This window comes from Triturus cristatus, chromosome 1_1, assembly GCF_964204655.1.
Source record: "Triturus cristatus chromosome 1_1, aTriCri1.1, whole genome shotgun sequence".
NCBI classification, from domain to species: domain Eukaryota; kingdom Metazoa; phylum Chordata; class Amphibia; order Caudata; family Salamandridae; genus Triturus; species Triturus cristatus.
In genome coordinates, this window is record NC_140579.1 from 802,312,759 (window position 1) to 802,340,060 (window position 27,302).

Here is a 27,302-nt window from a genome sequence, read left to right on the forward strand (position 1 = left end):
GTGCGGGAGCCCCCAATCCTGCAAGCCTGCCGAGGGTCCGGGCGCTGGGGACGGGTGTCCACCGCGGTCCGGGGAGGCTCTCCCCGGCCTGGCTAGGGTGCCGAAGCTGGGATCGGACGCCCGGGGCTCGTGCTCTGTCCGGCGGGCCCCGGGGTGCGGGAGCCCCCCCGTCCTGCAAGCCAACTGAGGGTCCGGGTGTTGGAGACAGGGGTCCACCGGGGCCCTGGGAGGCTCTCCCCAGCCTGGGTGTTTTCAGAAGCAGGTACCGGGCAGGTGAGCAGGGGATGGCAGTCTTTATTTGCTACGCTGGCGGAGCGTAGTTTTCTGCCCACCCCTAGTCAGAATTCTTTCCAGTCATGTCAATTATCGTCAATGATGGTACTGTAAAATGCATTACACGTGTTCCTTTAAGTAAGCCTTTCTGCTTCCCATTTTACCAGGACCAAGAGAAGGATTACTTGTGTGAATCAGAGGTCCACTTTTGAGTATCATGTTAATATTGTATGATAAGGCCTCCCAGCCCTACTACATAATATTTCCGCCTTGCTACAACTGGTACCTAATTGGTGTAGGTAGTGAAATGCATGAATTTAAGTCGTTATCCAATACATAGTGATCAATAATAAGAGACTAAACTCTAAAGCTGGGCAGTAATTGGCAAATATTTGTCCGGCCAAGTAGGGTGGGCTGAATGCCTTGATTCTGCATTAAATATTCCTTCTTCTGGCCTTTATATCAGCTTTATTAGTCCCCTTTCTTGATAACCTTTCATGCAGTATTTTCCAGAAGGTGCTGTGCCTGCTGTCAAGTTTGAAAAAAGAGTAATCTTTAATATTGTGCCTTTTTACTTAGCAAATTATACTTTAGGTGTCTATCTATTGGCGCTATTAACAGCTGGGATTGGTCTTAGTCAGTTGATTTATATTCATCTTAACCTCAGAAGTACCCTAAGGTAGCTATAACTCTCGCCCTGCCATAGTTTTCACATCAATAATTTCACTGCAAATGTTGCAGTGATATAATCAGTGACGTCATAGAAGTTGTCGAGTAATGTAATTTGTTGTGTAAGTAGTAGTGCATGACAAAGGTGTGTTATAGTTGCCTTAGGACACGCGATGCGATTTATAATTACTTGATAGCTGATCCTTGTTGATATATGCAACAAAGTGAAGATTTTCAACTATTCCCATAATATTGTGCATATATGTAAAAATAGACATTATTTTAAAAGTAGTGCACCTCGGCTTGCTTTGTTTATGAGCATCGTACTAATTTAGAAAATACCTTGAAGATTCGTCAAATAGTGCCCGTTATTGGCCAAACAAACGCTTTTCCTATGTAAACTAGATCTGAATTATAACTATCTACTGCTGTAATGTGTGTGTATGTGTGTGTGTGTGTATATATATATATATATATATATATATATATATATATATATATATATATATATATATATATATATATATATATATATATTTTTTTTTTGCGGGGGGTTTACTCTTAAGCACAGTGATATCACACTGTGTGCATATACGGCTTTGGATGTGTACCTTATGTTCTGTCATGTATCTTGTTCAGTGTTGTGGATAGGTTTAGTATGATAGCCTCCTAAGTAATTTACCTTAACTGTTTCGGGTTACAGAGGTTTTGTCCAATGTGTCCTATAAAGTTTGTGGTGTTTCTATATGAAGAGTTCTTTAGGCGCTCCAACATAGCCTACTATATGCATGTTGATGTATTGTGGGGTGTGTGGTATAGTCTATCTATGGATGGATAATTGGGTATCTAATGTGGGATTGATGCAGACAGTATGCGTTCTTCGGGTAGTTGAGATTGCTTTCATTTTATTACATACATAAAATGCATGCACTACATTCGCTGAAATTTGAAGGGTGGGAGGGTATTATTTGCACTGTTCAGTAGCTCTTGTTTAAATCTTTCCTTCCACTGTCGATGCTCCAATGCACTTTGATTTGGTCTGTTGAATGTTCACTTATTCTTTACGGCACAGATGGGGAGGGGGAAAGGTGTTGGTTGAAGTACCATCTGTTATTATTGTGCTATGGTTTTGTGTTTGAGGCACACAGTGTGCAGCCCAGAATTAATGTTGGGTTGTGTAAGTGTGTCTCAACAATGGTGTAGCTGAAAGGAATGTGAAGATAGTTTTGCAAGCTACGTATACAAACAGGCCGGACCAACGGTGCGTAGGATCCGAATTCTTGGAATAGCCAAGACTTAGTATTTATTTTTTAAATAGCATTGACTGTTACAGGTTCCACAGCTTGACTATCTGAACTGAGGAGAAACTTCCAGTGTTGTAGGGAGATGTGTGTGTGTGTGTGTGTGTGTATATATGTATATATATGTATATGTATATATATATATGTATATGTATATATATATGTATATATATATATATATATTTTTTTTTTTTATTTGCGGTTTTATTAGCAGTGTACAAATGGTGATCATAGGGTTTTCCTTTTACTGTGCAATCTTGAGTTTGAATTTTAAGGTTGGTCGCATCCCATGAACAACTCAAGCAGCACATCTATAGTTTTCCTTTGTCATTGCAATTAGAAAACATCATAATTTATTAGATGGAATGGCTTTTTAGGTCTCGCCTGGCGTATACTGCGCACATGCGCTGTCTCGCTAGCGAGATTTAATGACTTTGGTTATTTTCTGTAAGGGGCATTAAGCCTCGTCCCTCTTTTCCATTGGCCGGCGTCACGTTTATGCTAACCGGTGGCCAGCCATTGGAAAAGAGGGTGTTGTGACGTTTTTGCTCGGCTTTCTGAGCCGTCCCATTTGGACGGGCTCGTCTGCCTTCCTTGCCTCGCCTGCTAAAAGGTTTCTTATCTTTATGGGGCCAAACACATGGCCCCATAAAGATAAGAAACCTTTTAGGACATTCGCCCAAGAGCTAGAACGAGGACCACGGAACAAACTTGCCAGCGGATATTTTTTTAATTTTAGATAGTAATGCTTGAATCATCGTATTAAAATAGTGTACCTGAGTTATTCGTAATTATGTACAGGCACCAGTTAAGAACAGATGTTATTTGTGAAGACTTTTTAATGCTAGATTTTCAAAGTGCATGTCAGCAGAATGAGTAAAAAAGGGCATTCAAAACCTAGCCGCCTTAACTTCTAGTCGATATATATGGAAAGATTTGTATTAGTACTTTCACCGACTATACTAAATCATCGTGCAGTCAGTCAAAACAAACAGAAAATGTATCCCACTCTTCGATGTAGGCGTGACTGGGGGGGGGGGAGTTTGAGGCTTGTTGTTCGTCCTTTTTTTTCTTTCGCTGCATTGTTGTGTACATAACATCTAGTTGACAGAGAAAGTACTAGACTGCGCACTGCCCCGATTGGACAGCGGTTGTGATGCTGTAGGTTCACCCATGTTCAGTGCTAGGCAGGAAGCGGTCACGGCTGCGTTGCCGCAGTGACAAGTGCTGGGCAGTGGGAAGATGGCGGTCAGCTCCGCATCACCCGCCGCCCCCAGTTGTACCCCCAGCCGCCGCTGCTGTGCCGCCCTCCCCGTCGCGGAGCCTCAGCCTCTTCCCGCGCCGCGGCTTGGACGCAGAGCCCGAGGGGGAGGCCAGCGGAGCAGCGCCTAGCGTCGTCCTGGTTGGGGCTCCCTGCGGCCCTAGGCTCCCCGATCCCTCTCCTTTGGGGGTCGCCTCAGGCTCTTGCTCCTCTTCGAGCAGTAGCGGCAGTACCAGCGGCCCCTCCACTGGCTCCAGTCCGCCGAGGCCACTGGTGTATCCGGGGCCTTCCGAGAGCTCTTCGAAACTTGCAGGAATGGGGATGTGTCCCGAGTTAAGCGACTGGTGGACACAAGCCACGTAAATGCCAAGGATATGGCTGGCAGGATGAGCACCCCTCTGCACTTCGCCGCCGGTAAGAGAAAGGGAGATGCAAAAGGGAGATGCATTGACAGGACGGCTCGGCCATTGTGTCTCTTGTCTTATTTTTGACATAAATAGCTTCACTTGCGTATTTATTATCTGTCAGTGTCTCTAGCCTATAGATGATAAAACCTACTAGTCTGTCCAAATGTTTAGATTTTATAATAGACATACTCCGTGTCAACAATGAGATGGTGTTTTTCGTAGCTGTCACTTCTTTATATTGCATCATTTATGTGGCGTTTGCTACCCCTGGGGTGCTGAAAAGCTTGCAGACATGGACAGCATGCTCCGCCCTATCGGGTGTTATTGTTGGAACTAGGTTATCTTTGTTTTGATCCTGTAGGGGAAATGTTTTCATGCCTTGTGTGATAAGCACTGGGGTGCTTTTATCGTGTTATGGGGAGCAGCGCTTAGTGAGAGAGAGATGTTCTGTTAATGGTTTTCCAGTAGCTGGCAACTTTGAGCTGCTTTGCAGGTCCCTTTATGGTCTTTCTTCTGATCATAACCCACTTAGCTGGTTAGTGCACTTTGTTGTTCATTTCTAGATATTTTGGTTAACGTTTATAGTCCTGAGCCGGCAAAGGTTGGAGGATCAAAAATGGTGGTGAAATCTGCTGGGATAGGCTTTGTTAATATCATCCCATATCTGATTGTAAGTGTGAGATGTCAAGAAGCAGTCACAGTATGAAACTTAAAGGAGAGTTAATATCCTGACCAATAAGTGTCCAAAGTAATCAGAACAGTCCACATTGGTAGTTGCCACAGAATTATTCTTCTGTTATTTATTTTCATATGCCACAGATCAACATAGGTATGAATTCTAGCCAACACGTGTTTAGTCTATGTGGAATAAAACACAGACTTCTTCAGGGCAAACTGAAAAACAGCTTGGTCAGAATCGTGGTATATAGAATACTTGACACTACAGTATCCAAGTTTGGAACTCCAGTGATGTCAGACACCTTATTAGGTCTACTCCTCACCAGGATGGGATGTCTCGAAATGCAGAGATGGTGTGGGTTCCGTGACACAAACTGATCTAAAATTACCTCCTGCCTTAAAAGAAGATACATTTATTAAAATGGGGGTAAGGTTAAAAATGGAGCGAGAGACGTGTATAGGGAAGAGCTAGATATCACTCACATCTATATGATCAACATGTTTCAGCCTTCTTGTGCCCATACTCATTGATGGCTATTGTCAGGACAGTGAAATTAATTGGATCCCTGTTCTGAGCCATTAGTGACACTTTCTCCTGGCCGCATGAGTCACAAGTATATTTACTCTGTGCAGGTTAGGAGAATACACGGTCCTCCCCTGAAAATAGAAAAAAACAGTAAAACACATTCATTCTTTCCTACTGTTCTGAATGTCACCATTATGTACATCTATGTAACTTGGTGTACCTGATTACTGAACAACTCATCCAAGATCAACATCACCATGTGTTTGTACGTGGCATATGCAGTGACGATGCTAAAGGAGGAAATTAAACTCGTTATTTGTGGATGCTAAGAATATGGCTACGTGTATGTTTGCTTCAATGGTATATATGTGATCAGTTATTTGCCACCATTAGCTCAGAGGCTTGGGTGGCTTATTTTAGTGCTTTATATCGCTCTGACTTGTCCCAAATAGATCCAGAGGCAATGGAGGAATTACCAATTAACATTCGCTTCACACTGGAAGAGATCTTGGATTCCATTATGAAGTCCCCATCTTGGAAGGCCTCCCGGCTAGATGGGGTCCCTATGGAGATATATAGGCCCAATTATTATGTAACTGTTTCAATGCCTTTTACCATCTCTGGCCTCCCCTGATTCGTAGCATATTGCTACCATCGTGCATATTTTTAAAAAGGGCGATTTGCAGTCCTCTAGTTATCACCCGATCTCCCTGTTGGGAGAGTGGTTTTGGAGTGCTTCTTGTCCTGAGTCTGGGAGGCAACATGCTGTCGGAGGTGCTCTATGGGTTCAGGGAGGGGTTGAGCACCCTGGAACAATGCTTAAATCTTCACTTGCTTATTAGCAAATATACCAGTGCAAAGCAGAACTCCCTTTGCCTAGCCTTCATGGACCTGTTGAGCACCTTCGAGAGCGTGATAAGATCTAAACTGTGGACCTTGCTGGAGGGTATGGATTTAGGGCTCGTTCAATTTTTGCGGGTTCTGCATTTCGATCTTCCAGTGTCTAAGATTTGGCCCTGCTGGAGAACGCACTAGCAGCTTTCCGCTGGAGAAGGGTGTACGCCAATTGTGTGTATTGACCCTATACTATTTTTATTGTACATCAATTCTCTTGAGGATGTGTTATCTGACTGTACTGCAGATGTACGATATGTGGGCAAGACAAAAGTTCCAACGTTACTCTATGCGGCTGACACCATTTTGCTTGGGAGAACACAGAAGAGGCTCAATACCCTTTTCCAGGCATTTGTTAACTTCATGAATGCCTTGGGCTTAGCCACAAACCACATAAAAATGTCACTGTTTTGTGGCCCCAAATCCGTGACGACCAAGCATGTGTTTCTGCAGGGACACCCTATTGCTTCCACACAGGACTTTTCCTACTTGGGTGTGGATTTTGATGCCACGGGTAACTGGAGCACATGCAGATATAAAACCTCACAATGGTTCTCCATTGCATCGGGCTATATTTGCAACTTATCCTCACGTATTGGTAAAAGACCTGTGGCTCCTCTCTTGGGGGTCTTTAGGAGCAAATGTTTACCCATCCTCACCTATGGGGCTGATATTTGGGCATTTTCTAACACTACTGCCCTTCGTACGGAAGAGAATAGGGTCCTGCGACGCATCTTAGGCATACCCCAGCCTGCGCCAATTAAAATGTCCACAAAGAGTTGGGGGTTGAATATGTTGAAGATAGTGTTGAACTGGCCCCCCTGTTATTATGGTGCCCAATATGGGCGAATTTGTACACTGGTTTCAATAGGGAGGATCTCTGCGCTTGTGATAGAGGCCTGGCCATATCCTGGTTATGTTAAGCAGGAATTGTCTATCCTGGATAGACCAGAACTTTTTCCCTCTCCCTCTCATTATCAAGACTGACATTACCTGGGTTGAAAAAGTATTTCTTACCAGAAAAATACAGCTTAGAGATGTGGAGTAACTAGCCAAAACCTCAGTAAGGGAGTATGAGCCTCTGCAGACCACCCCCAATGTGGAGCTTTACCTGTCTTGGGTGGGTGCCTCCTAGGACAGTCGTTTTAATCCGATTTGGTATCATAAAGTGGCATTAAAGTGGCAGAGTTATCCCTTGGCTCCAATAAGGTTTTAATCTGGCCGTGTGAGGAGTCCTTGCCTCAGTTTGCTTCATTTTAATTTTTTGTATAAATTCTATTTGGTATTCTCCAAAATGTTTTCAATCAATTTGATTCGAGCTTGCGGTATTAGAAGATGCGCCAAGGTCTTGCTTTGCTTGCAAAGATTAAACTCTCCTACACTTTGCATCTCTATTTGTTCCTTTTTAAAGGGTGATATTGCAGGAGAAAACAAATGTTTTGACAGCCTGACCCTGCAAGTTTGATCTGTTCATTCGATGACCGCTGGGCATTGTGCCATGAAAGGATTCTTTTAACTTGCTTGAGTGGGCTTTATAGGTCGCTTTGCTTAGTGGGTTTAGGATTGCAAAGGAGGAACGATTCATCCTCCCGAACAGGGTTGTTTGTCTTGAGACGAGAGATCTGAAGAACCACAAATGTCTCATAAATAACAAGGGCGCCGCCCTCCTGCCAACACATTCCCTCCCTGCACACCAAACACATCCTCGTGCTCTACACCGAGAACTTTACGCTACATAAGAACAGACCTACACGCTTTGACAGTTTGTCTTAGCAGGTGAAAGGAAGGGGAGGGGCAGCTGGATCTCTGTATCACAAAATGTCAATCTTGGCTCCAGTGCCAGCGGTGGAGTCATGCTTTGAGACTTGCAAAGCAAGCCCTAGGCCAGCAGGCTCGGCTCTGTATAATTCCACTTTCACAAGGGAAGTCAAAGATTTCCGGTGTTCAGGGAAATGTGACTCAAGCTTCTAGCCCCGAACAGGACTTCTGGACCCCTCCCAGAATGAGAGCTTCGTCTCAGGCATTTTTGTAACATACTGGGCATTTAAGTACCTTTGTAAATTAGCGTCGGGCCTCATAGGTTGCGCGGGGAGGTGGACTGGTTGCACTCCTTAACAAGCATTGGATAGCCAATAGGTCTCGCCTTTGGGACTTTTAAGTGTTTAGTTATCCAGCACAATATCCTTGGTGCAACAACGTCAAGTGTTGCATGGCTAAACACTTATAAGGTCCCAAAGGCGAGACCTATTGGCTATGCCAATGCTCGTTCTATATATTTTCAAACTTTTGCTGAATTTATATTGTAGAATTGTTAATAAAATTTTACTTTCAGCATTGCATAGGATTATATTTTTAGGTCGAAACCTACCAGATGAAGCAGATGTCTGGTTGCGAAAAGGTTTCTTGTCTGTGTTCTGAAAGCTTCCGTTGGAATGCATTCCACGCATTGGCTCAATGGTTCGTTACTCAGATTTTTTGGGCTTTAGGCTGTTCAGCATGTCTTCGTCGCTGCATTGTAGCAAACCTTGTTAACGTTCGCTCCTTGTATTCTTCTATGAATCCTCACTTTCTGTGAGGCCTTAAAATTTTGTTCTCATCTTGTCACATTTGCTATGTGTTGTTCAGCGACAGAGGCCTCATGCAAGCTCTCTCTTACAAGGGAGCTTGGTGTATACTTTTCTTTCTCACTTCAAAGTGAGAGGCTTTATGTGACAATCTTGTCTGGTACTGGGAAAGATTTTTCTCTAGCACTCAACAAAGTTTAAATGTCTGTAAATTAACTGTACAAATATTTCAGAATTACTGGCCACGTTTATTGTAAGCCCCGGGTAGCCTGCCCCTGGGGCTCTATTTACAAAAGGGGAGGAGGGCTGCGTGGCCCCACTCCGAGGCGAGGCCCCGTGAGCCCACCTCTGGGATGAAAATTCTCGAAATTAGGAGGGGGCGGGGGGGCGGCACGTGTCCCTTCAACGAGCCTGAAAAGGCCCCGGGTAGTGCACCCCCAGGAAGCCTTCCTTTAAGGTAGGGGAGCCGCACAGCTGCCTTCCCTGCGCCACTTCCCCCAAACCCCATCCCAGGTGCGACTCACAGGCTACGTCCCGAGAAGCCTGCTCCAGGGACATAGTGGTTTTCCTGCCCTCAGTGGTGCGTGCAGGGAAACCGGTTTGCTCTCTTGGCGGGAGCATTTTTAAAAAAAGTCTTTAAAAAACAGTTCTCAGCTGGCAGGTTATTCAGAAATGCTCTTGCCTACTGTGAGCCGATGTTAGATTGTTTTGCTGCATGCAGTGATGTGGGCAGGGAAACCGATCTAAATATTCCTCCCGCCTGCAGGAAGCAGCATTACAAGCTGGACTAAAACAAGTCATGAGTGCTGTCATATGTGAGGTCATAAGCACTGCATTGCAGGGACTCAAGTTAAAGTTAGCGCTGCTAATTGTACCTGGTGAATTTCTGTATTTTTTCTTTAGTTCAAAACATCAATGTTGTCACTGACCTATTCACCTTATTAAAATGTTAACCTTTGTTCTTTTCCAGTGAAAATAAATATATATATTTTTTTGTATTTATTTTAAATCGAGTAGTAACACTGACTGCTTTGCCACAGTTATGGCTCTGTTTTTTTAATTTAGGTTACTTAAGTTATTCAAAATTGCTGTTTCATTCAACTGCAGGGATGTGCAATTCCTGTAGCCTGATGCCCAAGACATATTGTTTGGGGTTGAGGTTAACAGGTTTGAATTTGTGTCCTTTGGACAAGTAGGCCCAACCCCCTGCAGCACAAACCCTTTAGCTGCCAGTTTGCAGTACCACATTATGTATCCGGGATGGGCACTGTCTGAAGTTAGTTTTATTTTTGTCCATATGTTAATGCTGTTCAAACTTGTATTTATTGTTCATTAATTGAAAGCCTTTATTAGGGTGAGCGCTCTAAGTAAATGTTGAAAGCTCCAACTGCACTACTGACAGTGGTTTCAGTATAAAAATGTGTTCACACGTTTTCAATGTTAAGCAATATGAGGCTATGTATTATCTCTGATTTGATGCAAATATTTGTAGAAGCTTGAATGCGAGATTGATGATTCTTTGCTTTCAAAATAAAATGTTAATAACAAAATGAAAGCAGAAAAAAAACCATTTAGATAAACTACTGTAAACTTTCAGGTACCATTTTTTTGCAGCATCATTTAGTAACATGTGTTGATGCATGCTAGTATTGACTCAAAATATTCATAATGGAAAATCAGTGTAACCAGTTTCAAGAAGATTTTGGGAAACAAAAATAAGCATTGGTAAAGCCATTAGGTCTGAAATTGGTGGTCAGCTTTTTAATTTGTAAATTGTTTTGGCATGGTTTTTGTAAAACCTTTTTGGTGTGGGAGCTGCCGAGCACTCACCATTATAACAAACCTTGGCAAAAGCAAAAATAGTTTTTGGTCTCAAGAAGCACACAGTGCCACAGTTAGTGTCACTGAACAAAACTATTGTGTGCCAATATGTTCCTTGTGAAAGAGCAGAATGCTGTTACTCACAGTGAAGCCAGCCGATACAGAGAGAGAGACAGAATTTTAATAAACGCAAAAGGTCATGGTCAACGCCAGACCAAATTAGGGCCCCAATTAATAAATGAAGTCTCAAAAGTGCACCCATGGCAAATATGCATGTGTAGATTTGCTCATGCGAAAATCTGACTGTTTGCAAGTTCACCTTCCCTCCAACCACTTTTTTCCCAACTCTGGAAGAAGGTTTACGTCTGCCATTGTCGGGAGTAAATTTCCAAAATTTCTCAGTAGGGGAATAGATTAGAGAAGTTGTTAAACCCTTAAAACATTCAAGTTTGTACGTTTGCACAGACTCAAAAGGGCATTCTACCCCTGGAACTATTTCTTACCACTACCTTCAGCACCAGTATGTAGATCTGCGGAAACGTGGCAACATAATGGGATTGCAAGTATTCAAACACTACTATGGTATGAGACCTGGCATAATTAGAGGAACTATATCAGAGCTCTTGTATAAAGAGATTGCTGCCATAATTTGTCACCACTCTACATGGCACCAAAGGGACATGTGGATTTTGTTACAGTACAAGTGAATTTTTGAAGCAACCAGCCCCGTGGACAAGTAGATATTTTATTAAATTCCACACCCCTGAGCTGGAGGTTTTCTTGTCACCCACTGTATGAGATCAGTTTTATTTAAACTCCCCAATGCTGAGAGCAACTATTTGTTGGACAGCTATTCTTGCATATTACATTTCATGCCTCCTTTGGTGCCACTGAATGGGGAAACCTGCTCTATGCTCCTCTGGCAGTGGGTTTTTTATTACTGCTCATTTGTCAACTGTTATTGGCTGAAATGTGCATATCGCCCTCTGGTGAGGTGGAAAAGGGAAAAATAAATGCCAATTTAAGGTAGATGGTGATTAAAAACAGAACAATCGGTTAGACTAAAAGGAGCAACTTAAAAGAGTTACAAGGGTTTCTCTTTTATGGGCAGGTTTTAAGAGAAATAATGCTTCCATCTTGTGCTCTGTACAGGCACCAAAACGATTGTTAGTGATCGAAGAATCTGTCGGGCTAATACATTTTCCTTTGCTGTGTACTCTCGCAGCTGAATTATTAGAGCTCAGGATTACTGCGTCCAGTCAGGTGTTGGATCATCCAGGTTGGTTGTCCCTTCTCTGCTATATGCTAGTCTTAAATGTCTTGCATTAAACTGATTCTGAACTAAATGACAAATTAACATTCAAACGGTTAATCTCTGAGGAGCAGCAAAAGAAAATCTACATTTGTACAGACAACAGATCTATTTTTAAGGCATGTTGCTATTTCCCCCAAATTATGCCAGATTACTATTCTTGTCCGCATTTTCACCATGAGCCGATAATTGTATTTCCACGTCCAGATGGAGAAAGCCGATGAAGACAGCAGTCAGTCCTGGTCTCCAACTTAATATAATGATCTTTTTTACTGACTTTCCATCATTATGTTCCATGTAGTATGTTTTATCGTTCTACCTTACTTTTGACTGCGTTGTCAGAGCATTATGCTATTTTCCCTTTAAATATGACCAGTTAATGCACTCTATTGGCAGGACCCTCCACTCTCGAAGGCTTTGTGGGGAGAAGTATTTCCTCTTTCTCCATGGGGATTCTATATCCTTGAATATCAGGAATGCGGTGGTTAGGTGATTATTGACTTCGTAAAGAAATAATAGCTGCGTGAAGCTAGCACTGACTTACGGTAACCCGACCTTGTACAATTTCATAACGTCAACACGATCTGTTGTACATTTCCAATTAACCTTGAAACATGCCTAATTTAAAGTACAACAGTGACTAAATTGTATATCCTGCCTGTCTCAAGAATGTAGTACTTTAAATTTGGGGTGGTAATCTTTTTGTATGTTTTTTTTTTTCTAAAATTCTTTGTGGCGTCTTATTCCTAAAGCAGTTTGCCCAATTGTATACCAGTGAATATGAAAGCCGTATTAAGCATTTGCAATGCAATAGGTCTCGCATTTGAGCTATTTGCGTTGTAAATGACAATGACATTTGTTTTTTGAAAATCTGCAAGCAGTGCGTAAATATGTACTTTGTACTTGTAGTCCTTGCTTCTCGCAATCAAGTACTAGCAGTACAAAGGGCTTGTTGACGCACTGCTTGCAGGTTTTCAAAACACATAAATGAAAGGCATTGTTATGTTAGCTCAAACTATCGTAAATGTGAGACCTATTACCTTACAAATTGTTGTTTCTTTTCCGCTGCACGAAGTAGACCGGACCTGGCCCACCTAGAGCTTAAGCTTCGATTCACTGTACGAAGATCTCTAGGTCCAAGAGCCACATATATTTGTCGGCTGTGTACCAAAAGCTAATGTTTTAAGAGAAAGCTCTATATTTCAAAGTCACAGAAATCACTACAGACCACTGAGACTGCCCTGGAATAAGACTGTGCCCTTGGGCGCGAGATGTCCACTTTGTGGCAGGCTAGGTTTGTGATGCTTTCTATAGAATTGGCTGTCCGTCATTAATAAATGAATGTCTCCTGTCAATCTCTTCATGTTGGGTAGGCCGACCTGATGTTCCCCTTAAGCCAGAGTCTACTAACGAGACTGCGCAGTATCACAAGGTGGTCCCATGCCTGTCAGCTGTTTTTAGTTAATGATGAGGCTGTAACTCCATTTCCAAGTTTCCTTCTAAAGGGAATCTGGTCTAAATGTGGGACTTTTCGGACATGACTAATGCTGGCATAAGTTAAAACTTACCAAGCCCAATTTTTGTTGCAGATGATAGGTGTTTAAAAGCATGGATGAAAGCTAATTTAAAAACATATTATACAGACCAGGACAACTTCAAACCCCCCTAAATACTTTTATAATTTTCAGAATCTCCTTTTCAGTCATCAGTCGTGCTGATTTCGTGATATCTCCTAATAAAGCGAGACGCACAGGCAGCTTGCAACAAGTGTCTGCTGCAAGGAGTGCCGTGCCAGACTGTGCTATGCGCCGTGCACAGCCATCTGCTTCAATGAGGGCCGACTGAAGAAAAGTGGCTGAAGTTGAAGCAGCCTGTCTGGCCAGCAGACAGGCACTGTGCATGGAGGGACGTGGAACATGTGCCGCCTCCCAAAAAATAGTACAACCAATGTGGGATTGTGGACAAGTCACTTAATCTCCCTGTGCTTAAAGCAAAAAGAACGTGCCCTTTGTGCAATGTTATTTTTAAAAGGGCTCCAATGGCTTCCGGTCGAGACTGCATAGAAAACTGAGAAAAGGGTAAACATCACGTGCAAACTGACTCTTGAGCAAATGATACAAAAGGGGGTGGTGATGGACGGAGCATCAGAACCAATCAAACACTCACACCCAGTCAACAGATCTGGGTTTGATCCAGCACGGTTCTTTAGCCCACTCTGCCACCCGAGTTCAGACATGGCCATATGCAAATCAGTCTGACCCTGTGCCTCATGGGAGCAGTCCAGCCCGAACTACCAAGCCATGCCTTCCCTGGACCGGAAACAAGCTTCCTAGGACTGGTTTCTGGCATTTCAGCCGTCTTCAGCCAGGCTTGCTTGAATCCAGTGGCTAAGTGAGCAAGGGACTCACGTCTGAGCATACCCTGCTAACTTATGGCGAACAAAGTGGTACAAAAGGGGGTGGTGATGGACGGAGCATCAGAACCAATCAAACACTCACACCCAGTCAACAGATCTGGGTTTGATCCATCACCGTTCTTTAGCCCACTCTGCCACCCCAGTTCAGACATGGCCATATGCAAATCAGTCTGACCCTGTCCCTCATGGGAACAGTCCAGCCCGAACTGCCAAGCCATGCCTTCCCTGGACCGGAAACAAGCTTCCTAGGACCGGTTTCTGGCATTTCAGCCGTCTTCAGCCAGTTCGTCATTGCATTGAGGAAGACCGTGAGATGGCAGATAAGACCCCGGTATGGAGGTGGACAACAGCACAGGTACAGAGGAGAGGCAAGGAACGGCATGGTACAGGAAAGGACCAGGCACATTTATAGACCACAAAGACCTGCACCGACGAGCCAGTTACGGGTACAGCGGAAGCTACAGTACAGAGGAGGAACAGGGGAAGCTCCGGCGCGGGGGAGTTCTGCCGCGGGTATGCTATAGAACTAAACAGAAGCACTGCGGAGGCCTCTGCATACGTATTTGAAAGCATAACTACGGGCACAAGGGAGGCCTTGGAACAAGTACAGGAAATTAGGTGGGAAGAGGAGGCAGATCACATTAAGCACCCGCAGCTCTCTCTCCCATCAATTCTTGCTCATTCTGTGACACCCCGGGTCAGATATACAGGAGCTGTAATTGGCAAATCCCAAAATACCTTATCATTCCGGGCACTTCCTGTTCCGTTAGAAGGTAGCCAGGACGGGCAGAGGGAGGGGCGGGTGAGACGGCTGCACGCCCGCATCACCACGACCACCTGCCCCAGTGCTGCAAAAACTATGAGAATTTTGACGTAAAAAGGATACCGGTGCCCCTATGCACTAAATCGCTTTCAGTCTGCCCCAGGCACGATTGGGCAGCTTATTCAGGCTTGTTGTTTTCTAGTACATACGCAGAGCTTCACAAGAGCCCCTGCATCCCCTATGGGGACCCTTTAGGGGTGCCCAAACCCCTCCAAGCAGCCCCATTCCACCGGAGTCCAATGAATTGCTGTGAATATGGGAGCCACTGGGTCCTCTTGGTGCACAGGGGTGGCGGCATCATTTTATGCAGGGCCACTGAAATTATGCGGACGGGTTGAGCAAATTAGGCGGCAAGAAAAGGCTGATTGTGCGGCATAGAGCGGCACATTTTGTAATATTATGTATGGGACGTAGTAGAGTGATGAATACTCAAGGGATCCTTGCCTCCTCGTATCACCTCACCACTGTCACTCAGTGGAGTCACACACAGATTGATTGACCCATCAGTCTAAAGAGATTGAGACACTTATGGTTTAGCTGGAGTCTATAATCTCTAGCATTTAGACATTCTAGAGCACCTGAGATTACCTGTCATCCTGTGCTCTTATGGTCACTAGGTTCAGGTATTGATGATAAAATAATCTAGAAAAGAACAAGGTTCATGATACATATTATTCTACTATTCAATTGGATCCTTTGTTAGGTCTTATAGATCTCGGAATTAATCATGCACTGGATTTACCTTTAATGGTTCAGTAAATAAATAGTTTCTTTTTCTTTTTACAGAGACGTGGTATTGAGGAGACTCTTTTCTTCCCTCAGATATTTCAGCACGATCATCAGATTCTTTAGTGCTGGAAAAACATGAGTATCGGTTCCAGTGAATCTGTCATCAACTTCTATGAGCAGTCATTGCATTCATCCTGCTCCCTAGCAAACATTATCCCAAATGAACCCCTTCATTTAATCGCCTATGTGCAGAACTAAAAACCCAACTCTAATATTTTTTCAGTGAGCGATATATTTCCTCTAAGATCAATAGGGCCCTAGATGGTAACTATCTGTCCTCCCCAGTTCCATAATCTAATGAACTTCTAATTACAATCTAAAAAGCGACATCCCACCAAGCGCGACGATTGCAGACCTACAGTCTTCGTTCTGCTCACCTCTTTAAACACGCGTATACGTCGTGTAACAGTCTCCGGGTCCCAATGTCTCGACGAATTACTCAGAACTGATCTGCCTTATATACTACATTTCAACGAGGCCAGCTCGATTAACTACTCCCAGCTGTTTTCTGATTTCTCAATCAGAAAACGGCTTGGAGTAGTTAATCGAGCTGGCCTCGTTGAAATGTAGTATATAAGGAATGTAGGTCTGCAATCGTCGCGCTGGGTGGGATGTCGCTTTTCAGATTGTAATTAGGAAGGCGTCTGCTATCCTTGACCAATTTCGCATCATCCAACATTTTTTTTCTTTGACATATTGCAGTATTTGGCTGGAACCAACCCCTTACTTTAGTGTTCTCACTTTACAGAGTGTTCCAACTTTCAGTAGCATCACTTAGCTTACATGTGTTGGGCAATACAGATAGCATGTGTTTATGGTTACTTTTAAGGGGCTGAGTGTCTTAACTGACTGCCTCATTACCTGTTAGTAGACTCAAGTGTCTAAGGTTTGTCAATGACATCCCCTTTTCTTTGTGAAGTTATTTTCGAAGCAAGTTCGACCTAAGTAGTTCGAAACCAGCCTGGAGGTTGCTTATGTTCTTCCTTGCATTTCTGAAGATCATTTTCCTTGTATACCAGTTTGTCTGGTAGTGAGAACTAAGCTAAATCTTTGTGAGTGGTACCATCGTGGATTCACCTGGTTCCGCCATCTGTTTTACACATGAGACAGTTATAAAATAGATCAACGATCAAATGTTAGAAAGTGCAGGGGTCTGTAAAGCTATAGTGTGTGCAACACAAGTGTACAGCATTTAAAAAACGGACCAGAAAGTACAACTTGTGGGCAGGTTATTCTCCTGCCTTGTACCGAAGGTGATTAGCCACTGATACTCCCTAAAGAGGAGTGGATTTACCACTGATGCTCCCTATAGTTAATGTCAAGTAGAAGACTACTGGAGTGCTCTCTACTTATCAACATAATCTAGTAGCTGTACGATCATTCCAGACATTGTGACATAACAAGGTAGCACAGATTCTTAAATGCATAACTGTAAAATATTTCTTGAACAGAGGATGATGTTCCCTAATCCCTCCGTCTCGGATTGGTAGCAAAAATGTACTAGACGAGGATGACATTGCAGACTCACTGAGCTGAGAAGTAAAATTGCATTCAAGTTTTGGAACTAGTCCAAGGGACACTTCCAAGGTATGTTGGTTTTCTCTGATGTATTAGCAGGTAGGTTGAACAAGAAATGCTCAGAATATGAAAACAGCTTTGATAATGTCCCATGGCCAGGAGACCAATTGGTTGATAAAATTATTTAGCAAGGAAACGGTGGTGAGTGTAAGTACATTATGCATCAATTGAGGTTAATCTAGCTACACTAACAGCAAGCTGAAATTAAAGGCCAGTCTCTTGTTAGAGCTTTTAAAAATGTACCCGTGTAGAGCTCTACCACATATTTGTGCTATAAATAAAAGGGTTTATTAGAGTGCTTCCAATTGAAGTAGTGTTTAGTTGGAAAACTGCAGAAACTAGTGTATATGTGATACTATTGTAGAACATTTCAAAGGTTTCTACCCTTTCCTTCATGAGCCTTTTCCTGTAAAAGCAATGGAGCTCAATTTTTCTCTGTTGGAGCAGTAGCTTTATCTAACTGTCCAGACATATGGAATGAGGGTAAAAAGAAAGGAAACAATATGTTGGATACACTAAAACTTGAAGAATGGTCTCAAATCTTGTATTTTTTTAGTACACAGAATATCCACACAGTACATGTTATATTTTTATGTGACTCACTGGGAGATGTTAACAGTACAAGATCTATAGATTCTGAACAGTCTTGACGCAAAGGCTTTTGATTTTCAGTAGCCATTTTGTTGTTGCCCAAGAAATCCATTGAACGGTAGTATGGTTTCTAGCAGTAATTGCTTCAGTGTCATCTCGCTTATTTGAAGGATAGTCCAAGTTCATCCCCTGGTAAAGTTAGTTTTCTACCTTTCCTAGGATGGTTTAAGTTTTCCATATGCACTTGCAACTCTTTGCAGGCTTTGGCCAGAACATTGGTGATGCCAGTTGACGTTTAGTACCCTTTGTAGAGAGCTAAAATGACTTTAAGCAAAAATTCAGCTCTTTCCCCCATGGGTAGAAATATTGGCAGCACATTAGGCGTTCTGTTGCTTACCATCAATAGCTGTCTAGTGGAATAACCCAGCTAAGCACAAAGAATAGACCCTTCTTGTCAGGGTAACTGTTATATAAATATATCCGTGTAAGTTTCATGACTTTTCTCATCTAAAAACGTGGGTTTCTCATTAGAACTGAAATTTGGAGGAGTCCTTTGGTCATTAAGGGATGCAAGTCTTTCCCCCAAATATTTTTGCCATGAATTTCTTTGTCAACTCACGGTTTTCACTCTTCTGATATCATTGTTTAAATATGAAATTATAATTGAACTTATCTTTTTGTGCATGGCGATGTAGAGGAATGCACCGTTGAGTATTACCTACCTTGCAAACTAAATGGGAACTGCTTGCTGCCACAGTTTGGGCTGGTAAAGCTTTGCCAAAAGAATGTTACTGTAAATCTCAAAGAACAGATGATGGACGTAATGCTGAGCACATAATACATCAGCCAGCCTAGCTTGAATCTGGTGCGTATCGAATCTGTGCATACTCTCCCCATTTAGGACAACAAATGCAACAAGAACAGATGATGGACGGCATGCTAAGCAAATCAAACATTCAATATTTTTACTGTAAATGTCAGCAGGGTGCCCAACACAAGATTTCTTTTCTGTCTGTCAAGATATATATTCCTTTTTAGGTCGAGCCTAGCGCAGTGCGCATGTGCTGCTCTAGGAGAAGGCCTCTTGAAATCACTTCCGACTTTCTGCAAACTCGTGGATGTGGTGTTGGATTTTCCACACATGCTATTGGCCTTTGCATGTGGCTTTCAAAAATGAAAGCACGCAATTGGCCAAACCCACCTTTTCTAAAAATGCTTACTCCCACAGTGTTTAGCTGTCAGGAGCGAGCAGCGGCGTGCAGCGTGTCATCTGTTGTGGATCATGTTTCATTTCAAGACCATGCAGCTTTCCTTACAAGGCACGTCCCCCTCCACCCCGGCCAAGGGACAGACCCCACCGGCACAAGAGTGCACGTTTTTTTTTCCAGCACTTGCCTTTTCATCTGTCTGAACTCTCTTCCTGCACCTTTTATCTTTGTATTAGTATGTTATTGTCCAGAAATTTGTGGTACTCTGTAGTTGGCCTCTATAGTCACCTCTTTTTCGGTACCATCTTAAAAATTGACTGCACCTTTTAACATTAGCGTTTTTTCATCACCGTGGTGCGCGCTTCCTTTCACACCTCTGCGCAGCTGTGGTGACTGCTACCTTTGATATCTCTGCAGAGTGCACAGCTGTGGTGCGTGTTTCCTTTCCCCACATTGCTTTTGGTGCTCACCCGATACAGGGGCGTAACACAGGCCCTTGCTGGGGGTTTAATTTGAGCTGGTGTCTGCCTGTTCGCACATGGGCACTTAATTATTAGCACTTGCCTTTTGTGCATGCTTGCTGGCACCGGCTGCTAAATGCCTCTGCTTAGCTGTGGTGCGTGGTACCTTTCACATCTCTGCACAGTGTACAGCTGTGGTGCATGCTTCCTTCCCCCCCCCCCCATTGCACAGTACACAGCTTAAAAATTAACCGCACCTATTAACATACACATTTTTTCAGCACCGTGGTGCGCGCTTCCTTTCACACCTCTGTGCAGCTGTGGTGCGTGCTACCTTTAACATCTCTGCACAGTGCACAGCTGTGGTGCGTGCTTCCTCCCCCCCCCCCCCCCCCCCCCCCACTCCCATTGCACAGTACAAAAATTAACTGCACCTTTTAACATTCACGTTTTTTCATCACTTTGGTGCGTGCTTCCTTTCACATCTCTGCGCGGCTATTGTGCGTGCTACCTTTGTCATCTCTTTACAGTGCACAGCTATGGCGAGTGCTTCCTTTCACCCCAGTGCACAGCTGTGGTGCGTTCTTTCTTTCACATTATTGCACATTGCACAGCATTACTCAGTACCACCTCAACATCACTCAGCACCACCTAAGTATCATTCACTACCACCACAGCATCACTCGGCACCCCCACAGCATCACTAAGCAGCACCTCTGCATCACTCAGCACACCTAAGCACCAGCACAGCACAACCTATGCACCTTATCACCACATAACAATATTAGCATCAACACAGTAACACCTCATCAGTGAACACCCACCACTAGTGCAGCAAGAAGTCACCATCCGCACAGCGCACTCAGGTGCACTGCAGCAACACCTCGTTAACACAGCACCATCTCAACATTAGCACAGCACCATCTCCACATCAGTGCATCAACACCAGCTCAGCCCCTGCACAGCCCCACACTAGTAGCAATTCAGAACCAACGCAGCACCACTTCAGCATCAATACAGCAACACCTCAACACAGAACAAAAACATCACTTGACGCCACATAAGCACCAGTTCAGCTACACAGTTGTGAAACCTGAATCTGCTAAGTTGCCATGAGGGAGTGGCTCTTATTCAATATGTAGACGACATTTTGTTAGCAGCATACACTACTCATTTGGCCCGACAAGCATCATTACTGACCCTCAAATTTCTTGCTGGGAATGGCCACCAAAACCCAACACCTTACTAGTGCCCGAGTGTATGGATACGAACTTACCTTGTTAAATGCGCGCATAACTATTCAACGCTGTACCACTCTGAATCCCGCTACACTCTTACCCCTACCTGACACCGACCCCCTCACTCAGCCACCCCATCATGATTGCGTATTCCGAACAGAAGCAAAAACCAAGGGAAGGGTGGACCTTAAAGACGGCCTTAACGGATGCAGAAGGCCACCTGTGGGTAGACTGTTCTTCCCTGAAACTCCCGAATGGCACCACATCTGCAACCTATTCTGTCACAACGGCACTTACAGTAGTTGAGACTGCCCGAATATTACAGAAATCAGCCCAAGCGGCAAAGATAACGGACGGCACTTACGCGCGCTTGCATCCTCAGTACAGGCATGATTGTAAACATCTACACCGACAGCCAGTATGCTTTCGGGGTAGTACACAATTTTGCATTACTGTGGAAAGAAAGAGGGTTTCTTACTTCTCATGGGACGCCTATACAACATGGTGAATTGGTTAATGCCCTTTTGTAAGCATCACTCTCCCTGCTAGGTTGGCGGTGATCCAATGCTCGGCACACAAGAAAGTTACTGACGAAGTAGGGCAGGGGAACGCTGTGGCCGATAGCACGGCCAGGAACACAGCATTAGGAATAACACCTGCACCAATGTATGTCCTAAAATCACAAGCTGAGAAATGGCATGATGCCAGACAACGGATTATTGTCATACAAGAATCCGCTTCCATAGAAGAAAAAGAACAGTGGAAAATTGATGGTATGCTAGATGAAGAGGGATGTTGGAGATCGCCGGATACTCTTAGGTGGAAACTACCAACAGCATATGTTATTCCCTTACTTACAATGACACACTTTCCTGCACACATTCGGTCCCAAGCCATGTATACTATGCTCAAGGAAGTATGGGACCATCCCAAATTGAGACCTCTGGCCGAGCGATTTGTAAAGCAATGTCTGACCTGTTTAAGATACAATGTGGGAAAGGGAACTAAGGTTCCGACAGCAGGATTTGCACTGCCCTCTGCCCCTTTCGAAGTCCTCCAGATGGATTAGATTCAAATGAACAGTGTTAACAGCTATAAGTATGTCTTGGTGGTGGTCTGTGCATTCAGTAAATGGGTGGAAGCATACCCCACCAAGGATAATACTGCTATTACGACAGCTAAAGTACTCCTGAAGGAATTCTTTCCCCGGTATGGCCTTTGTAGATTAATGCAAAGTGATCGGGGATCACATTTCATCGGCCAGACAGTGAAACATATCTTGGAGGTATTGGGAGTCAAACAAAAGTTCCACGCTGCATTTCACCCACAGGCAACCGGATTAGTGGAACGTTGTAATGGAATCCTGAAGGAGAAGTTAGCTAACATAACTGAGACCGGATTGAATTGGGTGAACGCTTTGCCTCTAGCTCTGCTGTCTATATGATCAGTCCCACATTCTAAGTCACACCTTACGCCCTATGAGACAGTTTTTGGTAGACCTATGAATATTTGGAATGCCCCATCTCCGAAATTCCTGTCTGACCTTCCTCAGGAAGTGTTGACTGATTATCTGTATGACCTCACTAAAACAATGTCTTTACTCCATGAACAGGTCCGAGCTTCCGTCACTGACAGATCTCAGGGCCCCGGCCACCATATCAAACCCGGGGACTTCGTTTTGGTGAAAAACTTTGCACGCACCCAGTCTCTGCAGCCTCGCTGGAAGCGTCCCTTGCAGGTACTGCTGGTGACCAGAACAGCCTTGCAAGTAGAGGGAAAGAAATCCTGGGTTCATGCTTCTCACTGCCGAAAGGTGGATCCCATAACTGAAGACAACTTGAAAGTACACAAAGAAGTTCTGACCCACAATAAACCAATAGACTGTGACTCAGATTCAGAACCTGAACTAGAACTCTGTGATGAAGGAACAGACTGATACTACCTCTGATCCAAGGTTCGGCTGCAGAAAAAGCCCAGCTCCAAGGGCCGTTAGTACTCCATTGTCCATTGCTGCAGGGCGGTAGTAAAATCTGACTGAGGGTCCTGGGTACCCAGAGTAGTGGTTTACCGGGACAGACATTGGTCAGTGAAGCAACCAACAACTATCGGCTGCTATTGGGGACATTGCAATACTTTTGGGACACTTGTAGAGCTATTATGGCTGGAGGTTATGATGATGTCGGACCAATATCCCCAAAGCCCGAATATGTTACGATACCCCCCCCCTATTCATGAGTACCACAGGCTACGCACCACCTTGATAAATGATTACCAACAGGTGCCATTATCCAGGTCTGCCAACGTTCCCCTCGATGAGGAAAACAGTCAACGAAATGGGAACTGTATGGTTTCAGAGGTCGCATATACCCGTGGTACCACCACGCTGAAGAAAGCTAGAATTAGAGTTTACAGTACCCGGACAATAGTACTGTTTGTCCTGACTACGCTCGCTGTTCTGTTCTGTGTAGTGTTCAGTATTATTGAAAAAACAGCTCCACCCCATCATACTGTCCTGCCTCACACCACACAACCATCTGAAGTCCCTGAGCACTTGCATACTCCGTGGCCTGATTCTCAGTTCAACAGACATTCTGAATTCAGTAATAATACTTTAATCCAAATGCTGCACCAGTTTAATAAAGTTTCGGGTGGAACTGACTGTTATGTTTGTGGACTTCTTCCTCATGCAACTCAACACACCGTCCAGTTCTTAGTGTTCCCTGCCTCGTCTGCTCATACTTGCGCTCTAATGTACAACTTGACAAACGTCTTTCCCTCAAGTGGCGACGCTGGCAACCTTACCACATTCCAGCCCTTCCTTTGGGCATTCCATGCACACAACAATACCATTTGTTATGCCTCTTGACTCTACACCAATGCGTACTATCATGTCAACCCCTATGCGAGGTACATGGGGTTACACTTTCGTTACCATTCGAGCTAAAACAGTTGCCGTTTGTTACATCACGCCCTGATACATTGGGTCTACAAGTTCGAGGAAAAATACCGGTAGGAGTCAGTCTATGCAATACCACAATGATTTATGGCAATTTCACCCGGTATCTCCGCCTTCCTACAGGACTGCATTTTGTGTGTGGAAACAAAGCTTTTGCAGCGTGAATCTTTCTGGATTCACTATGCTGTGCATTATTCCGCGATCTTGTGGTTGGGTCCGGATTCGTAGTCTTTTCTTTGTTTTTTTTTTTTTTGTAGCCCAGGTGGGCGTCGACGTCCACCATTTGGTGCACCTCCCGTGACGTCGTCGTGCTTCCTGCGGAAGTCCCACCTTTGGGGCGCCATCTTCAGATTCTTTTTTCCGCCGTTGGGTCTGGATCGTCATCGGGAAGCTCCAGAAATTCACTCGGAGGAAGAAGGAAGAAAAGCGAGTTTCATCGATAGAATCAAGAGAAGACATCAGGAATAGAACAGATTTCATCAGGAGCGCGAAGAAAGAGGACCAGCGAACCTTTTTTCTTCGACAGCCTTGGAGAATGCACGCTCAGAGACCCTGAGCGAAATGGACAAGACGCCATTCAAGTTCTGCCCAAACTGCCACCACAAGTTCGCGCAGAAAGACCAGCATCCGGTTTGCAACCTCTGCCTACCGGTGGATCACCGGAGTATCGACTGCAACGCCTGCTCAGCCTTCGCGCCGAAGACACTCAGAGTGAGAGAGAGGCAGAGAAGAGCCAACGCCAACATGGATGGCAAAGGGAAACCCCCGACACTCTACGAGCTGGGCCTCGACACGGACGACGAGGACAACGTCGCCGAGACAGCCGAAAACTTCACGGTCGTAGAGACCGACAAGAAAAAAGAAGACGAGGTAAGAGAATCGTCGAGCGCAAATCAAAAGACACCTCGAAAACACGAGGGTGACTCGAGAAAAACTGAGTCAAGGTCCACGAAGGGAGCCCCGGCGCCGAAAACTTCGACGTCCAAAGGGGGAACTTCGGACAAAAGGCCAAGCGGATCCTTACAAAAGGACTCCCTGGGGCAGAAAGACGCCGAAAGGCAAGGGTCGTTGAAATCGTCCCATGAAACTGGCCGATCGACGCAGAAAGAACGTTCGACGTCGACGCAAGTTTCATCGAAGAGACCCGCGGTCGACGCCGAAAGCATCTCCGAAATGGAGAAAAAGAAGAGGCGGCTCGAGGCCGAAATGGAGAACATCCTTCAAAGGAAGAAGGAGTTCGACGCCAGGATGAAGGAATTCAAGATTACAACGAATTCATCGGCGGACGTCGTCGAGGTCGAAGGCGAGTTCGACGCCGAAGGGCTGACAAGGGATCTCGAGGAAGAAGAGGAGCCCTATTATGAGGAGGAAGCCGAGGAAGAAGACCAACAGTCGTTCTACGAATTGGCGGCATCTACCAGCAACGACGTCGAATGGCACGATCTCGACACCGAAAACCCGGAGGAGGCCGTGGACACGTACCCCTCGAGGCCTTCGCCACCCGACGACATCGGGGTATACAATATGGTGGTGAAGAGCGCAGCAATGGCCTTCGGCGTCAAACTCGACGAGGAGAGGCCGAAAGCCGATTTTCTCGTCGAAACACTGCTCCCCATCCAGACTAGGAGTCAGTTCCTCCCCATGCTACAAAGCGTGATGAACCAGGGGAGAGAAGCCTTCAAGGAGCCTGCCACCTGCCGGTCGATCACGCCCAGGACAGAGAAGAAATATAAGCACTCCTCCCTGGACCCACCTTACATCAAGGGTAGCGTCACCGCAGACTCCATCATAGCCTCCACGGCCAGGAGAAGGGCCAACGTTCCAGCAACTTCGGGGCCACCTCCGGATAAGGAGAGCAGGAGGATCGACCTCACAGGCAGAAAGGTCGAGAGGAACGCCGCAATGCACTGGCGCATGGCGAATTCGAATGCACTCCTCAATAGACACCAATACCAACACTGGGATGAGATGGGGGAGCTAGTAAAGCACCTCCCCGAAGAATACCGCCAGAGAGCCTCTCACCTGGTGGATGAAGGCAAGAACATCGCCAACTCCTGTATAAAGACGGCGTTGGATGGGGCAGAGACTTCAGCAAGACTCATGGCCATAGGGGTCACAGAGAGGAGGCATGCATGGCTAAGAATCTCGGGATTCAAACCGGAAGTGCAGAACAACATCCTTGGCACCCCCTTCAACGGAGAGACACTGTTCGGAGCAACGGTGGACGAAAAGCTCACCCAGCTCAAGAAGGAAAACGAGACAGCGAGGTCCATGGGGGCCCTACAGCTGAGGGGAATGAGACGAGGAAATCCCTCGAGGAGACCCTACGGTAGGGGTGGAAGCCAACAGGGGACGTCGCACCAGGCGTTCCAGCAAGGTCAGCAGGGCGAGGGTCACGGACAAAGTCAGCAGAAGCAAAACTGGCAATATCAACCTCGGGGCCAGTCCTTTCGCGGGAGAGGGAACGGACGTGGCCAAAGGAGGAGAGGGGGCGATCAGCCCTCCTCGAAGTGACTCAGCACGCAAGAAGACGCCTACCCTCGTAAGGTCCCCAAGGGTGAGGCGCAAAAAAGTGTCATCAGGGGGAAGAGAAAATTCAAGAGCCTACGAGCATACGTCACCGGTAGGCGGAAGGCTGAGGTTCTACCTTCAGGAGTGGCGGCGTATAACCACAGACAAGTGGATACGGAACATCGTGCAGTACGGATACTGCGTAGACTTGGAAAAAAGACCTCCAAACAGGAAGCCGAAGGGAAGGCAGAGATCGGCCCAAGAACTGGCAATACTCAGAGAAGAAACGCGGAAACTCCTACAAAAGGGAGCCATAGAGACGGTGCCGTTCAGGGAACGCAACAAAGGGGTCTACTCAAACTACTTCGTGGTGCCGAAGGTAGACGGAGACCTCAGACCCATACTGGACCTCCGTTACCTAAACAAGTTCATCAGAACGCAAAGGTTCAAAATGACTTCACTGCAGGAGGTACTGCCACAGATAAGAGAAGGGGACTTCATGGTCACCGTGGACCTCAAGGATGCCTACCTTCACATCCCAATAAACAGAAGGCACAAGGGCCTTCTAAGATTCAACATCGAGCAGGAACACTACCAGTTCACAACCCTGGCCTTCGGATTAAAATCTGCGCCAAGGGTCTTTACGAAATGCCTGTCGGCGGTAGCGGCACACCTACGAAAGCAGGGAATACACGTATACCCCTACTTGGACGACTGGCTGGTCAAGGCAAGCTCACGCGAGAAGTGCGAGAGGCACGCAAAACGCGTAACAGACACCCTCACAAGTCTGGGATTTTCCATCCACTGGGGAAAATCATCGCTGGAACCGGAACAGGTAAAGATTTTCCTGGGGGCAAAGATCAACTCCCTCAACAGTACAGTAGTGCCCAGCGACAGGAGGACAGATGCTCTACTGAAGGAGACGCAGCTCTACCAGAAGGGGCGAGCTCTGACAGTGAGGGCGGTGAGCAAGATGATGGGGATGATGGCGTCCTGTATCCAGCTGGTGCCGAATGTACGCCTGC

At 45.3% G+C, this 27,302-nt stretch overlaps 1 protein-coding gene across 5 annotated transcripts in view; it reads left to right on the forward strand.

The window, feature by feature from the left end:
• Positions 1-27,302, forward strand: part of KANSL1 (KAT8 regulatory NSL complex subunit 1) — a 1,694,895-nt gene that overhangs the window by 637,536 nt on the left and 1,030,057 nt on the right. The gene's annotated exons all lie outside the window — the stretch shown is intronic.